This window comes from Oncorhynchus masou, chromosome 26, assembly GCF_036934945.1.
Source record: "Oncorhynchus masou masou isolate Uvic2021 chromosome 26, UVic_Omas_1.1, whole genome shotgun sequence".
Classification (NCBI taxonomy): Eukaryota; Metazoa; Chordata; class Actinopteri; order Salmoniformes; family Salmonidae; genus Oncorhynchus; species Oncorhynchus masou.
This window is the reverse complement of record NC_088237.1, coordinates 21,380,758-21,398,486: the sequence shown is the minus strand read 5'-3', so window position 1 is coordinate 21,398,486 and position 17,729 is coordinate 21,380,758.

The following is a 17,729-nucleotide window of genomic DNA, read 5'->3' as shown; positions in this document are numbered from 1 at the left end:
AAATAAAATGTTATTTATCACATGCGCAGAATACAACAGGTATTAGGATGAAAACAACACCTTAGGGTGAAATGCTTACTTACAAGCCCTTAACCAATAATGCAGTAAGAGATAAGAATAACAAATAATTAAAGAGTAGCAGTAAATAACAATAGCGGGGCTTTATACAGGGGGTACCGGTACAGAGTCAATGTGCGGGGGCACCGGCGTTGAGGTAATTGAGGTAATATGTAAATGTAGGCACAGTTATTAAAGTGACTATGCATAGATGATAGTCTGGTTATCCATTTGATTAGCTGTTCAGGAGTCTTCTGGCTTGGTGGTAGAAGCTGTTTAGAAGCCTCTTGGACCTAGACTTCATGCTCCGGTATAGAGGTCCTGGATGGCAGGAAGCTTGGCCCCAGTGATGTACTGGGCCGTACGCACTACCCTCTGTCGTGCCTTGCGGTCGGAGGCCGAGCAGTTACCATACCAGGCAGTGATACAACCTGTTAGGATGCTCTCGATGGTGCAGCTGTAAAACCTTTTGAGGATCTGAGGACCCATGCCAAACCTTTTTAGTCTCCTGAGGGGGAATAGGTTATGTTGTGCCCTCTTCACGACTGTCTTGGTGTGCTTGGACCATGTTAGTTTGTTGGTGTCCATTTGTTGGATGCCAATGAACTTTAAGCTCTCAACCTGCTACACTACAGCCCCGTCGATGAGAATGGGGGGCGTGCTCTGTCCTCCTTTTACTGTAGTCTACAATCATCTCTTTTCTCTTGATCACGTTGAGGGAGAGGTTGTTGTCCTTGCACCACATGGCCAGCTCTCTGACCTCCTCCCTATAGGCTGTCTCATCGTTGTCGTTGTTGTGTCATCAGCAAATTTAATGATGGTGTTGGAGTTGTGTCTGGCCGTGCAGTCATGAGTGAACAGGGAGTACAGGAGGGGACTGAGCACGCACCCCTGAGGGGCCCTCATGTTGAGGATCAGTGTGGCTGATGTGTAATTACCTACCCTTTACCACCTGGGGGTGGCCCGTCAGGAAGTCCAGGATCCAGTTGCAGATGGATGTGTTTAGTCCCACGGTCCTTACCTTATTGAGGTGGCATGGTAGCCTAGTGGTTAGAGCGTTGGACTAGTAACCAGAAGGTTGCAAGGTCAAATCTCGAGCTGACAAGGTACAAATCTGTCGTTCTGCCCCTGAACAGGCAGTTAACTCATTTAAAATAAGAATTTGTTCTTAACTGATTTGCCTACAGTGCATTAAGGAAGTTTTCAGATCCTTTGACCTTTTCCACATTTTGTTACATTGCAACCTTATTCCTAAATCAATCTACACATCAATCTACACACAATAACCCGTAATGACAAAGCAAAAACAGGTTTTTAGAAATGTTATTAAAAATAAAAATTTATTAAAAATAAAAAACTGAAATATCACATAAATATTCAGACCCTTTACTCAGTACTTTGTTGAAGCACCTTTGGCAGCAATTACAACCTTGAGTCTTCTTGGGTATGACGCTGCAAACTTGGCACACCGGTATTGGGGAATTTATCCCATTCTTCTCTGCAGATCCTCTCAAGCTATTTTCAGGTCTCTCCAGAGATGTTCAATTGGATTCAAGTCAGGGCTCTGGCTGGACCACTCAAGGACATTCAGAGACTTGTCTCGAAGCCGCACCTGCGTTGTCTAGGTTGTGTGCTTAGGGTTGTTGTCCTGTTGGAAGGTGAACCTTCGCCCCAGTCTGAGGTCCTGAGCGCTCTGGAGCAGGTTTTCATCAAGGATCTCTCTGTACTTTGCTCCATTCACCTTTCCCTCGACCATGACTAGTCTCCCAGTCCCTGCCGCTGAAAAACATCCCCACAACATGATGCTGCCACCACCATGCTTCACCGTATGTATGGTGCCAAGTTTCCTCCAGACGTGACACTTGGCATTCAGGCCAAATAGTTCAATCTTGGTTTCATCAGACCAGAGAATCTTGTTTCTCGTGGTCTGAGAGCAACAGCAGGCCATTTACTGAGGAGGGGCTTCCGTCTGACCACTCTACCATAAAGGCCTGATTGGTAGAGTGCTGCAGAGAGGGTTGTCCTTCTGGAAGGTTCTCCCATCTCCACAGAGGAACTCTGGAGCTCTGTCAGAGTGACCATCAGGATCTTGGCCACCTCTATGACCAAGGCCCTTCTCCCCCAATTGATCACTTTGGCCAGGTGGCCAGCTCTAAGAAGAGTCTTGGTGGTTCCAGACTTCTTCCATTTAAGAATGATGGAGGTCACTGTGGCCCTTCAATGCTGCAGACATTTTTTGGTACCCTTCCTCAGATCTGTGCCTCAACCCAATCCTGTCTCAGAGCTCTACGGACAATTCCTTAAGAGTGCATTCAGAAACTATTCAGACCCCTTGACCTTTTCCACATTTGGTTAAGTTACAGCCTTATTCTAAAATGTATTTAATATTTTTCCCCCTCATCAATCTACACACAATACACTCCCATGACAAAGCAATAACAGGTTTTTAGAAATGTTTTCAAATGTATATAAAAAAGGAAACAGATACGTTATAAGTATTCAAATGCACTGCATATCAAAGTGTGTATGTGTGTGTGTGTGTGTGTGTGTGTGTGTGTGTGTGTGTGTGTGTGTGTGTGTGTGTGTGTGTGTGCGCGCGCACGTGTAAAATAGTGGATCCAGCCCCTAAAAGTAGCAGCTAATCCAAAATGTACCTAAACAGGTATTTAATCAATAAACATGTCACTCCCAAATAAATACCCCCTTGTCAATAGTTTAAATACTAATGGCCAATACATTTCAATATCTCAGGACATAATATCACATAAACATTCAACAAATCAAAATTAACCCTCACCAGAAAATTCTAATTACTGAGCGGGCACATCTACTGGATAGCTGTGGGACCGGTGAGCACACTCTCTAAGAATCAGTCCACAAACAAACAATCTGCAGTTGGTGGTGAGTACAAGTCGTGGATACTATGGGGCTATACTTGCAAACATGATAACAAGTTTTCATTTTCTCTTTGTCTCAAACTGCAGCCAATTCAAATAGTTGAGGTAGTTGCATGTGATCAAACACCTCGTGTTAGCTGTTCCCATTACGTAACCTGGTACATGTATCCCAACGCTAACCCAACCAGGTGGCATTGATTATTTCCAGTAACAAATTCAGTATAAGCATATCAAAGATATTAGATTGTATCCAGCAACCAAAGGCATTTCTTAAAATAGGTCAATTTGGCCACTAGAGGGATGTTTTAAATCTCATAAGGTTTGCTTTTGTTCCAATTGGTCTGTCTCGTGAAGAGTGCCAATATTGCATGATGCATCCTTACTAGCTGCTCACATTAGACTAAAGTAAAAAGGCACATTTTCGTATTTGTCACGCCCTGGTCGAAGTATTTTGTGTTTTCTTCATTTATTTGTTCAGGCCAGGGTGTGGCATGGGTGTTTGTATGCGGTGTGTTTTTGTATTGGGATGATAGCTTAGTGGGGTGTTCTAGGTGTATCTATGGCTGTCTGAAGTGGTTCTCAATCAGAGGCAGGTGTTTATCGTTTATCGTTGATTGGGAACCATATTTAGGCAGCCATATTCTTTGAGTGTTTCGTGGGTGATTGTCCTTATTCTGTGTTAGTTTACACAAGTAGAGGCTGTTTCGGTTTTCGTTACGTTTGTTGTTTTTGTAATTGATTCGTGTTTACTTTTGTTTATTAAACATGGATCGCAATCCACACGCCGCATTTTGGTCCGACTCTCCTTCGCCTATAGAAAACCGTAACAGCATATATGACCAAATCCCACGTTTTGCTCATCCATTTCACACACATCCATGTGCTTTTATGATAAATAAAATAATGGAGGTCTATACAACATTTAAGTGTATCGTACATTGTAAAAAGTCGAAGAGCCTTATGGACTTAGCAAATAGCTGTCATGTATCATTATTGTCATTGCGTCCAAGTGGCACACACTGCTAAAGCTGTTGACTCAAATTATAGTGCAAATTAACTGTGGGTACGGTAAGCATTTTTGTTAAGGAAAACATTGTGCACTGCTGGTCCTCAATGCTCGATTCAAATAATGCACATGTCACAAAGTTCTATGTAATATATGTGAAGGATTATCAACGAGGGGGTATGCGTTATATGGAAATAATGCACGACAATGAAGGTGTGTGCCACGACGCGTCTTTTTTCATAAGAATTATACAACTCCTCATTCAATATATTCCCAATCTTCATTTTCAAAATGTTGGCTGCAACTCCCTTCTCAACACACTAACACAGTAAATGTAATTAAACATTTTATAGGGGGGGACTCATGTGGGATTCCAATCCTTGCCCCAATCTGAGACAATAACTAGCCGCTCTACACTGTAAACTATTTGAAGGTGCCGTTTGACGCTTTCATGAACAAGTGTTGGGTCGCGTTCAACTGTTTTTACAAATATAATTGGCTGATACAGAATTTGTACCTACACATAAGCACGGCCAGCATAGAGCTAAATGTGCATTTTATCGAATGGAAATAGTTAACATGTAGCGTTTGATCACGTGCAACTACATCAGCGATTTTAATTGGCTGATGTGCATTTCAGTAAGAGAAAGTTTTCACTTAATCTTTTTCTAATGTTCGCAAGTATGGCCTGGCAGAACTTTAACCTCAATTATTTGGAAAGGGTTGATGACCTTAGATTTGAGCATATGTGGCGGCCATTTTCGAAAATTCTAATTTACCTCAAATATCTCATTGGTGTTACCATCATTGGTGTTACTATTCCTAATGGTAGCACAATGTTATTATAATGGTAACAATTATTTAAAGGCATGTAGACGTACAGCACTCAAATTCATTTAAATAAAAACAATCTCGAAAAATTCAGCAAATGCTATGCCCAAATGCCACTGTTATTCAAGAAGCACCCATGAACGACTGCTCTCTAGTGCGTATCATCAGTGTGTGTCCCTGTACGTTCGTGCGCATGCACATATGCACTGACCTTCACTTTGATCTGAGCAAATTCTTCACATGAACTCCTCAAGTCCATGGGCTGTGATGCTGATTTGGAATAAGCAAATTTACAGGAGATTATGGAAACACAGAGAGAGACGAAAGAGAATTCTTAATTTACTTGTCAAATATTTGGGGAAGCTTGGCTTCCCGTGGCATCCATGAATACACGCCACGCCCTATGGCTATCAGTATCATTGACCCTGTCCCATGGCATTCCCAAAGGCATGACAATGGGTGGGACAGATAGCAGATGCCATTCACCCACTGACTCCCATTAAAAAATATATACACTTTCCCTGACAGCGTTCTCTCTAAATAGGCTACTTCAAATAGGTCTGTAATGAGCCAAGCACAGTTCTATCATTCCCTGACACATTTCTCCCCCTTCATTTTACAAAATGACAGCATGAGCTGAACGGAGCAGAAGAGACAGAGTTAAGAACGCGTCCTTGAGTGTATTACCGGGCTAGCACTGCACATCATTACAGTGCAATATGTAAATGATCTTCCTCTGTCTCTATGTCGCTGCGTCTCTTCATTGTCGTGATTACATTCTACCTGTTTTTCAATAAAAGGTGCAGTCCCGCTCAGCGCACAGAGACGACCAACAGCACTTTCCTAATGATATATCCAACCATCTAATGAAGCCCATAGGGGGAGAGCTGCTCATGTCTATTCTCCCTGTTCAGCCTCTCACACAGCATTGAGAACACACCCAGTAGTTGAATCAACGTTGTTTCTATGTCATTTCAACTGAAAAAATCTATGCGATGACGTTGAATCAATGTGGAAACTGAAAGCGCGAACCACTGCTTTTAATCAGGGCAAGGTGACCGGAAACATGACTGAATACAAACAGTGTAGCCATTCCCTCCGCAAGACAATCAAACAAGCTAAGTGTCAGTATAGAGACAAAGTAGAATCTCAATTCAACGGCTCAGACACAAGAGGTATGTGGCAGGGTCTACAGTCAATCATGGATTACAAAAAGAACACCAGCCCCATCACGGACCAGGATGTCTTGTTCCCAGGCAGACTAAATAACTGTTTTGCCCAATTTGAGGACAATACAGTGCCACTGACACGGCCCGCAACCAAAACATGCGGCCTCTCCTTCACTGCAGCCGAGGTGAGTAAAACATTTAAACATGTTAACCCTCGCAAGGCTGCAGGCCCAGACGGCATCCCCAGCCGCGCCCTCAGAGCATGCGCAGACCAGCTGGCTGGTGTGTTTACGGACATATTCAATCAATCCCTATACCAGTCTGCTGTTCCCACATGCTTCAAGAGGGCCACCATTGTTCCTGTTCCCAAGAAAGCTAAGGTAACTGAGCTAAACGACTACCGCCCCGTAGCACTCACTTCCGTCATCATGAAGTGCTTTGAGAACTAGTCAAGGACCATATCACCTCCACCCTACCTGACACCCTAGACCCACTCCAATTTGCTCACCGCCCAAATAGATCCACAGACGATGCAATCTCAACCACACTGCACACTGCCCTAACCCATCTGGACAAGAGGAATACCTATGTGAGAATGCTGTTCATCGACTACAGCTCGGCATTCAACACCATAGTACCCTCCAAGCTCGTCATCAAGCTCGAGTCCCTGGGTCTCGACCCCGCCCTGTGCAACTGGGTACTGGACTTCCTGACGGGCCGCGCCCAGGTGGTGAGGGTAGGCAACAACATCTCCACCCCGCTGATCCTCAACACTGGGGCCCCACAAGGGTTCGTTCTGAGCCCTCTCCTGTACTCCCTGTTCACCCACGACTGCGTGGCCACGCACGCCTCCAACTCAATCATCAAGTTTGCGGACGACACAACAGTGGTAGGCTTGATTATCAACAATGACGAGACGGCCTACAGGGAGGAGGTGAGGGCCCTCGGAGTGTGGTGTCAGGACAATAACCTCACACTCAACGTCAACAAAACTAAGGAGATGATTGTGGACTTCAGGAAACAGCAGAGGGAACACCCCCCTATCCACATCGATGGAACAGTAGTGGAGAGGGTAGTAAGTTTTAAGTTCCTCGGCATACACACAACAGACAAACTGAATTGGTCCACACAGACAGCATCGTGAAGAAGGCGCAGCAGCGCCTCTTCAACCTCAGGAGGCTGAAGAAATTCGGCTTGTCACCAAAAGCACTCACAAACTTCTACAGATGCACAATCGAGAGTACTGCTGAGGGTATGTGTGGTTAGTTTAACAGTCAACAACTGTAATCTCACACGACTTCCTCGTTCTTGGCTTGTGATGTGAGTCTCCATCATAATCTCCATCCTTTCTGTTCAACATGTGTCTTTCATTTGGGTCTCCTCTCTGCTGTTGGACGAGGCTGGTTATTGGGATGTTGGCGTTGCTACTAGCCTTTGGGGTTTTACCTCTGATATTAGAGTTGTTTTCTCTTTGAGGAAAGAGGGAATCAAGTGGAGCAGTTCTTCCACGAGCGTGTGTGATGTCAGGGGAATTAGCAATGGAGCTTTGAGGGCTATCGTTCTCCGAGCAGAAAGCCATCTGTCAGCATGGTATTAGGGACGGATATTTTTCCCATAGCAGAGATCGGAACGCCTACATGAAAAAACAGTCACAGCAAATGGAGGGAAAGAGAGAGGGGAAAAAAGAGACAGAATGACAGAGAAAGAGAGCTATACAGAGATGCTTATTCAGTCAATCTCCCTCTTGCAGCAATCCAGCCTGACCTCAAAGACAAGGAATCAAGTGATTTTCAAAACCCTATCTTATCACAGTCTTATCTCCTGTAGTGAATGTAGAATCAAAGCACTGACAAGATGTTACTATTGAGCTGAATGTCTGTCTCTCTTCCAGTGCCAGGTTGGCACTTTTAACTAGGCATAGTTAGTGCCAGGCCAGCCTCAGCCCACACTGTGTCTCTGAGGTAAGCCTACTGCCCTGGGCTACTCTGATAAGAGATTGGGTCTGCTGCATTCAGACCCATAATTCCTTTTTTTATTTCCCCAAACAATTTGTCTCTATCTCTGAACGGCTGTGTCTCGACCTGAGATAAGAAACAAACCAACCGCTGTTCTTATCTCTGCAACTAATAATTATAATACTGAAGCTGTGCTCCGGCAAATCAGGAGGGTGGAAATGCCCCCAAAGGTTCACACTGCAGCATTGTCTATGGTCAGCTCAGGTGACAGGATTTAGAAAGTGCACTGACCCTGTAAATGGTTTGTTAGCAGTGGTCCTATAGTTTCATTACTTGTGGGTCATTACAGTCCATTGCAGATGTCAGGTCTTAATTTGATCACCCTGTTGCAGGATAACCTTTCTACAATGCAGAACATTTTATTTTAGGTTTAAAAAGGCCTATGAAGTTTGACATTTTCATTTTATTTTTCCTTGAAACAAATGTATCAACCCCTACATAAATTAATTAATTAGAATCCACATAATACCCATGTCAGAGACGCAAACTCGGTCTCAACCTTTAATTAAGTCTTTACTGAAGACTCATCTCTTCAGTGGGTCATATGATTGAGTGTAGTCTGGCCCAGGAGTGGGAAGGTGAACGGAAAGGCCCTGGAGCAATGAACCACCCTTGCTGTCTCTGCCTGGCCGGTTCCCCTCTTTCCACTGGGATTCTCTGCCTCTAACCCTATTACAGGGGCTGAGTCACTGGCTTACTGGGGCTCTCTCATGCCGTCCCTGGAGGGGGTGCGTCACCTGAATGGGTTGATTCATTGATGTGGTCATCCTGTCTGGGTTGGCACCCCCCCTTGGGTTGTGCCATGGCGGAGATCTTTGGGGGCTAGACTCAGCTTTGTCTCAGGATGGTAAGTTGGTGGTTGAAGATATCCCTCTAGTGGTGTGGGGGCTGTGCTTTGGCAAAGTGGGTGGGGTTATATCCTTCCTGTTTGGCCCTGTCCGGGGGTGTCCTCGGATGGGGCCACAGTGTCTCCTGACCCCTCGTGTCTCAGCCTCCAGTATTTATGCTGCAGTAGTTTATGTGTCGGGGGCTGGGGTCAGTTTGTTATATCTGGAGTACTTCTCCTGTCCAATTCGGTGTCCTGTGTGAATCTAAGTGTGCGTTCTCTAATTCTCTCCTTCTCTCTCTCGGAGGACCTGAGCCCTAGGACCATGCCCCAGGACTACCTGACATGATGACTCCTTGCTGTCCCCAGTCCACCTGGCCGTGCTGCTGCTCCAGTTTCAACTGTTCTACCTTATTATTATTCGACCATGCTGGTCATTTATGAACATTTGAACATCTTGGCCATGTTCTGTTATAATCTCCAACCGGCACAGCCGGAAGAGGACTGGCCACCCCACATATGCTCTCTCTAATTCTCTTTCTTTCTCTCTCTCGGAGGACCTGAGCCCTAGGACCATGCCCCAGGACTACCTGACATGATGACTCCTTGCTGTCCCCAGTCCACCTGGCCGTGCTGCTGCTCCAGTTTCAACTGTTCTACCTTATTATTATTCGACCATGCTGGTCATTTATGAACATTTGAACATCTTGGCCATGTTCTGTTATAATCTCCAACCGGCACAGCCGGAAGAGGACTGGCCACCCCACATATGCTCTCTCTAATTCTCTTTCTTTCTCTCTCTCGGAGGATCTGAGCCCTAGGACCATGCCCCAGGACTACCTGACATGATGACTCCTTGCTGTCCCCAGTCCACCTGGCCGTGCTGCTGCTCCAGTTTCAACTGTTCTACCTTATTATTATTCGACCATGCTGGTCATTTATGAACATTTGAACATCTTGGCCATGTTCTGTTATAATCTCTACCCGGCACAGCCAGAAGAGGACTGGCCACCCCACATAGCCTGGTTCCTCTCTTGGTTTCTTCCTAGGTTTTGGTCTTTCTAGGGAGTTTTTCCTAACCACCGTGCTTCTACACCTGCATTGCTTGCTGTTTGGGGTTTTAGGCTGGGTTTCTGTACAGCACTTTGAGATATCAGCTGATGTATGAACGGCTATATAAATACATTTGATTTGATTTGATAATAATTCACATTTACTGTTGCTGAAGGATTATTTTCCTGCTGTAGAAAACTTGTTCAAATTAAGATTCTACATCTGTAGCTCACCCCAGTAAAAGACTCCCCAAATGGAAATACGATTTGTGTTACAGTGAATTTTGACATTTCCACAGTAAAAATGCAAAACGTGTGTATTGATGGATAGTCTGGATATTCGTCTTTAATAACCTAGTGAGTTTGTGAACCTTTTGAGGTGGCCATTTTATTCAACAGACTGTCTCTCCCTTTTAGGATCCTCTGCCTCTGAGGTACTCAGCTTCTCTTCTGAGTTTATAGAGAGTGATAGATGTTTCAGAGGAGAGGGCGAAGTCAGGACATAGACTGACCGTCCCGACTCCATAAACTTACCTGTCACCCTGAATGACGCAAACGTCCCTGACTCCATAACCTTACCTGTCACCCTGAATGACGTTATGTGACGCTATGTTTTGGCTATGTGGCGAGGGTAGAGCAGGGTATCTGGGCCCTCACATCAGGCCGTCCAGATAAGAAAGCCGATGGTTACCTGAGAGGAAGGAGAAGGGACTGCAGAAATGACTGTCCAAGTCATCCCTCTCTCTTTCCTCCTCCCCCTTTTTATCCCTCCCTTTTTATCCCATTCCCCTGCCTGCATGTGACATGGAAAGTCATCTTCAAACTTGCTCGCTTGTGGGCACCGCCACAGTATCGATCTCTTTCCTATATCCTTGTCTGACATCCGTTTGCTTAGTTTTATCTGGCCCTGTAGAGAAAGTTTCATCTTTACCTTATTGTCTGAGCGGAATTTTAAGTGGTTGACATCAGTGGCTCAGACAACGCTAGAGGCCTTTAGAGCTCATTCAGTCTGAAAGCTGATGGTATGATTTGACCTGAATGTAAACGAGCAGTCTGCCTCACTGAGCTGTCAGTTATGCTTTAGGTGTGCTGTAGCGTAGCAACCCATGTCGCATTTCGCTTCTGTGAAATACTTGAAATGAACCCATGGTTTCCCCCTATTTTCCTCTTATTCAAACACAGAAGCACTTTCCTTCATTGTAAGAAATGTCTCCCAATTTCTTTGGGAGCTTTTAGGGAGCTAGAGAGATCTGATAAGCACCTCCTCTTACACCAGCACTCAAGCCTTCCTGCTCTGGGCTACCCACAACCTCCTGGTGCCTGTCTAACATCAACATTTAATAAACTATTTTACACACACTGCCTTACACTGAAAAAACCTTTGATCTTCCAATATCGCAATGATAAATATTAGTAGTGATGGTAATCTGGTCAAGCCTAGTGTTTTGGCTGTGTATAAGTTTGTTATTTTAATTGCATTCACTCGTAGTGCATGTGGGTAGGTAACAACTGTGTGGGACAGGAGGAGGCCTTTGACAGGCGGATGATGTTCAGTATAAGTTTGTTGGAAGCCCAGGGCAGCTGCTCCTCTCTGAGTGTCTGGCGGTCAGGGCTGACGACGAGAGCCTTAACTATTTTCTGGCGTCAGGGAATCTGTGATTATTCTTTACCTCTGGCCAGCCACATAAAACACATGGAGCGGTCACACATGCAGGACAGGATCAGTAGAGTCACATAGAATATCATACTGTCACCACTGGGTAGAAACATGACGGTGACGGAGGCCCCTGACCCTGGTGAATGCCTTGCATTAAGCCTGGGAAGAAAACACTTCAATTTGCTCAACTTGCCATTTGCTCAACGTACCCCTTGGCCATTGGCTCAACTTACCGCAAGGCAAACATTTTGACTATATTAGCCCACACAGCTACAAGAATGCTCTTTCATGCTAGGTTTAGGACCTCATATTGAAGCTTACAGAGACCCCAACTGATGAATAGAACAATCTTGCAGTTAGATACTGAAACGTCTAACATAATACATTATTTTGACTTGGTGAAAATCTGGTTTAGGCACCTAACTTGCTTACCACTTTTTCTATGTGGTTTCTTCCTTCACGGACGCAATTAAATGATCATTTCCTAAATATTTGGTTGAATTATACATTTTGTGTGGTTTCCTAGAAACAAGAGTGGCTCAACTTACCCGTTTGGCTCAACATTCCCCACTGTGCCCTACAGTGCAGTCAGTGACAAAAACATGGATGGACAAAGTCACACACAATGAGCCACACTGGAGCCAATCCAGTAGCAAGTAAATTAGTACATCTCCTTTTGGGGAGGATTGTCTCCCATTGCAGAATAGCCTTTTGTCCTTCAGCACATCCTGTCACCTTTTGTAATACGTCCTGGTAGGAATCTCAATGCAGGTTGGTGTTAAATGTTGTCATGAATCTTTCCCTGGAGGCAGCTCTGCAAAATGGTCACTAGCTGGCACAGCCACAAAGTCATCAAATCAGATTTTGAACCTAACCTTAGCACTAATCTTAACCACACTGCTAACCCAATGCTTAACCATAACCTTACATTTTTTTTAATGATTTTTTACAATCTAACCAATTTTGACTTTGTGGCTGGCCCGTTTAGCAGAAATTGCTCAGTTCTGCCTCCAGGGGAAGATTCATGACAATAAACGTCCACTTGCAATCTCAACACTGGAATAAGAGGTTCTCTACAGCAGGGGTCACTGTTGAACTAGAGCATTCCTTCTCGACTCCTCTCTCGCTGAGAGAACCTACCATGAAGGAGGTTGGGAGAAGAAACGTGATTTAATATCTGGGTCATCTGAAACAATCTAATCTCGGCAAAGAAAATATTTATTGACCAGCAGTGAGCGACATGCACTGCTGCGAGCTGTTATAAATCACAACTCAGGGATGAATTATAGAGTTGTGGTGGGAAGCATGTCACCCCTGTCGTAGCCCACATCACCTCTTCAAAAGACCTGTGGGAGGAAAGGGGGAAGCAGAAGGGAAAACCAGGCCTGAGTCTCATTCATTAGAGAGGATACGAAGAAGAAGGGGGCATTTTTAAAGAATATGTTTGATTTTCAGTCTGATTTTTGCTTCATGCAAGGTAGTAGAGTGATATTTAAGGCATAACATAACTACATTGGCTCAGACTTAAAAGGTTTCAGAGATGTACTATGTCACCTCATAATGTCTTATCTCTGTCTGATAGTTCTCTTAATCATTTCTCCCTCCAACAACCTCATTATTAATGGCAAAACATAAACCATTATGCTTAGTTTCATTACTACCAACATTTGAGGTGTAATCCATATGTCTGGTTCATTTCAGTTGAGCATGTCACTGCTTAAGTGCCTCAGCAAGGTACTAGACCAACACACACCTGTGTAAAGTATAGCACAATTAAACAATAATGGTACTGAACGGGAAGCATAGAAATAGCGCACATTTAACAGATCTACTGCTTCTTAGGCATTTAAGTAGAATGATAGATCTATAACTCACATTTCTATGTGAATTTGGTCTGGCCGCCCAAAAAGGGACATATTGCCAATTTAATCCCTTATACTGTAATCATGAATGTCAAACATCATTATACCTGTCAAAACCATGAGCCTGTTCGACTGTTGCCAAAACAACACTGACATACTTTTATTGTGAAACATAGTCTCACTTCATTTATTTTAAACAGACCAAGTTGTCTTGTCATTTGTTCAGTGCTCTCTCTGTTATTCATTCTAGGATCTCCAGCACCATCCAAATCTCCAGTACCATCCTCAGACAATTCCTTTCATTTTTCGTGTAATTCTGCTTTTTGGAAAAGGTTTCAAATAAAGGTTCAAACCGAGGCCCTGTGTTTTGGACATGATAGTCCAAAACACAGGGCCCTAGATATAGTGTATGACAGTGATGTAATACTGTACTGTGGGCCTAGAGATAGGATCACAGGGCGAAAATAGACCAATGGAAACCTTTAAGCGGGCTAGGCTGTATGAAAGGAATACAGAGAGGAGGACTCTGGGAGACCTGACTGACATTCACCAGCAGCCAGACTGATGCCGGCTGAGCCCAGTCCATGGGCTGTGAGAGATCTGCCTTTGAACCAGACCCAGACAATGAGGACAACTGCCTGTAAGGACTACTACCTGCAGCCCTCCTAACCTCTCAACCTCCTTCCTTTTCAGCCCTTAGTAGACCTGGGTTCAAATAGTCAATTAAATATTTAAAATACTTTAGCTGTACTTGTTCAAATTTGCCTGACGCACAGCACCCAATTGTATAGTCCCAAAACTCAACCCATCAGGAAGTCCAGAAGGGTTCAAGTAAACGCTCAAATATTATGTGAACCCAGTTCCAGGCCTGTTGTGTTTCCTCCTTTCTCAGCCGGTCCTGCCTTCCCTCTCATAATGTGGGCTCGCTGACAATCCCAGCCGATGCTGTCACTGCCCCGGGCTCGGCGCTAACTAACGACCTCGCAACACGGACGCCCTTTAGATCATTCCCTGTCAGCGTTGGTGAAGTGCTTTAATTCCTTTCCCTCTCTGCCACTGCACCACACGGCCCTGAATGGCATGATTAAAGACTGTCATCTGCCACTGCACCACACGGCCCTGAACGGCATGATTCAAGACTGTCATCTGCCTGTGCCTCATCACGGGGTTATGCCAGGTCGAGATGAAACATCCACAGCCAACAGCTGAAGGTGGCTGCTGTAACAGGGCTAATCCTCCCATGTCGTTAGAATTACATCTGATGGGGAAATGTCATGGTTAGAAGTTGCAGGCTTTACCTATGAGTCATGGATCACAGAGCGCCACAGAGAGATCCTATGTTGGAAAATGTGTAATAAGGTTAACCTACATGCGTTCTTCGAAAGGCCAAAAAGAGGTTGCCATGCTTCAGATATGACCTTTGACACTGTTCATGTAGCGTTGTTGTATTCATCTTCAGCAGCAGCTTTAGGTGGTAATAATATCAGTGAAAGGAGGATGGTCGGTGAGATGTCAGAAGAGCAGAAAGGTGTCACAGTTCGATCTGTCTCTACGTGTTTCTCAAACATGCTTTGTGACATGATGTTAAACCCAGTTCCGGTTAAGTCCATCAAACCGTAGGCATGGCATTGACTGTGCAATAATGACAGCGTTCTGCGTTGATGGATGAGGGGCCCTGGGACGTCAGTCCATGACAGATTACACCGTATGACTGGAACTTTCCCTCTCATCACACCATAGAATCAGCAGAGGACTACACTAGATACAGCAGTGGGAGGCTCTGTTTTCAGATGACCTGACCCGTGTGTGTAACTAAGAGTGGTTAAAAGCCTGTAGAAGGAAGGGGAACTTATCTCTGAGCCAACAGGGAGGAGACGCTTGTCCTCATTTATGTCCTGAAGCAGTGTGTGCTTCTCACTGGGACTCTCCAGAGTGACTTCCTCTTGCTATTGCCACGCTGTGATTCCGCCTCAATCACTCGCTGTAAAAGCCCTAAATATATCCTCCAGTCACCGCTAGCCCAGCGCTGGGGAATGAGGGAAGAGGAGAAGAGGGGTGGAGGGAGGGAGGTCGTCTGCCGTTCATTGTTTTAAAGAGGATCAGCTTGTCAGAGCTGGTAGACTGATTCAGGTCCTTGCCATACAACAAGTGGTGGTGTTTCTCATTCACACGCTGAGTACCGTGAGACAACTAAAAAATACATGATAGTGTGGTAAGGGACTCCACTGAAGGAACAAAAGAGTTTATGAAGACCAGAGCTTCGTACATGAAGCAGTCTCCAGTACTTAATGTGGAACTCCTCAATGAGTTCTTTTTTAGAGTCTGTGGAAATCAATCAAAACAGTGTTCTACTAGCTAGTTCCCCCATTGAAAGGTATGAATAATACAACTCTGAGATGTTATCTGAGAACATTGTGAGGCGGTGGTGTATCGACTGATTCATTGGTGAACTGAACATTGCAGCTCAGTTTTTCAGGCCTCTTCCATTTCTCCCTCAGTAAACAGTAATACAGTCAGTGACATGTCCTGGACGCATTTCAAACACAAGGACTGGCTCATTGTCAACATGGTGAGAGATTTAAATCCTCTTCTCCTTCTCTTTCACAGCCATTCTGTGCCCCAGGAAAACTAGAGGATGCCGGCAGCTGTATCGGTTCGGCCAACCTACTTCTCTTGGCATATTCAATTCCTTTGGGCGCGCATAAGAGAGAGAACCCCTTATTCGGCAGCAAGCTAGGTCGAACAGATGGCGGCGCAAGAAAACACGTCAAATGAAGCAAACTCAGGATCGCAGACGGACCGTTGATTATCTCCTTGCCGACGGCCTGGAACAATCAGGCCCCGTTCAATTACTCCACTAGCTTTTTATATTGAGAGATGAAAACTCAAGATGCCAAATCACCGTCAACAAGACTTACACACTTCATTGGGGCGACAATGAGCATCAGTGTAAGGGATGGCACAAAGCGGCCATTGTCCTCTCCAATCACACCTCTCTCTTTATGCTGTGCAGCGACACAATTGGAGCCATCAGCTTACATTGCTTTATTCCTGGACCAACTTTAATTGCCTTGAAATTACCCCTGTCATAATCATTACATCACGTAGCAGCGTAGCATACCGAGGTGCTGGAGGCAGCATCACCGTTAGAACCAATTGGCAGCTCCCATCTGGGGCATTATGAGAGAGTGGACAGTTCCCACAGCAGTCATTTACAGCTCCAAAACCCGTTGTGCCAACTCCAAAACCAGTATCACACTGCTGTCCCTCCCACTGTGAACCACTCAGTCGACGAAAGAGAGCGATGGGTATGTGCTTAAAAGGTTGCAAGGGCTATAATGTTTTCAAATTCTGATATGGCTAATGCACAATCTTTCACATTTACACATAAGCATGCATGACTGTCATCCACCAGTCCTGCATGTGCCATACCAGAGCACACCCTACATGCCACCCTGACTCAGTTTAATCACAGTCTGTTATTCTAGTCCCATTCACCTCATCCCGATGGCCTGAACTCCTCCTCAGCATCAGTATTCTGCCACAGTCTGAGAATTCCTCTCCTTGGTCAAACACTTCTTCCACGCATTTCCAGGCTTCAAAATACTCCTCTTTGTCAGTTTGACTGGAGTCAGTGGTTCTCCCACCTCTGGAATGCAGAGGGCCGCTTCTTGGGAGGAGTCTATATCCACTGGCCATTGTTTCCATCGCTTGTCAAGGACACCAAAAGTGACTCTTAGAAAACATAATTATCATGGAGTTAGAGAAAGCTGTGGAAATCAAATCTCTATCTAAATGAATGTTTCTGTGCTACAAGGCATATTCAACTACTGAGTAAAAAGAACTAAAAGACCCTCCATAGGAAGGACTTGATAATTATGACATAATAATTGGGATATTCTGAATGAAGACAGAGTGGCATACTGCGTTGGCCTACTTATCATCAGAGAGATTGGGAAGCTTTGAGAGAGAAAGTTGAGAGGATTGCCCACAGAGTTGAAGATACTACACTGCTTATAGAACTAAAAACGGTATGTCTCCTGGGTAGAAGGTGGTTCCTAAATGAAATACTTAACGTTCCTGTTTGAAGATGGATTATACTGGGAGAAATAATAACTTTTAAACTCATTTGGCTCCCTTTAGATTCATTTTAGAGGAATGGGAATTTGTTTCATTTGAAGAAAATCTCATTGGAAATCTGGGTGAAAAAGAGCAATAAATATTTAATTGTCTTGTGATTGTCAGGATGTGGAGAGATGACTGCACTCTTGGGCAAATCTATTCAAGTATACTAGACCACAGCATTTTAATTGTGTTCTTCTCACCGTGTCTGTTTAAGAGCATGTTGTCTTACTGA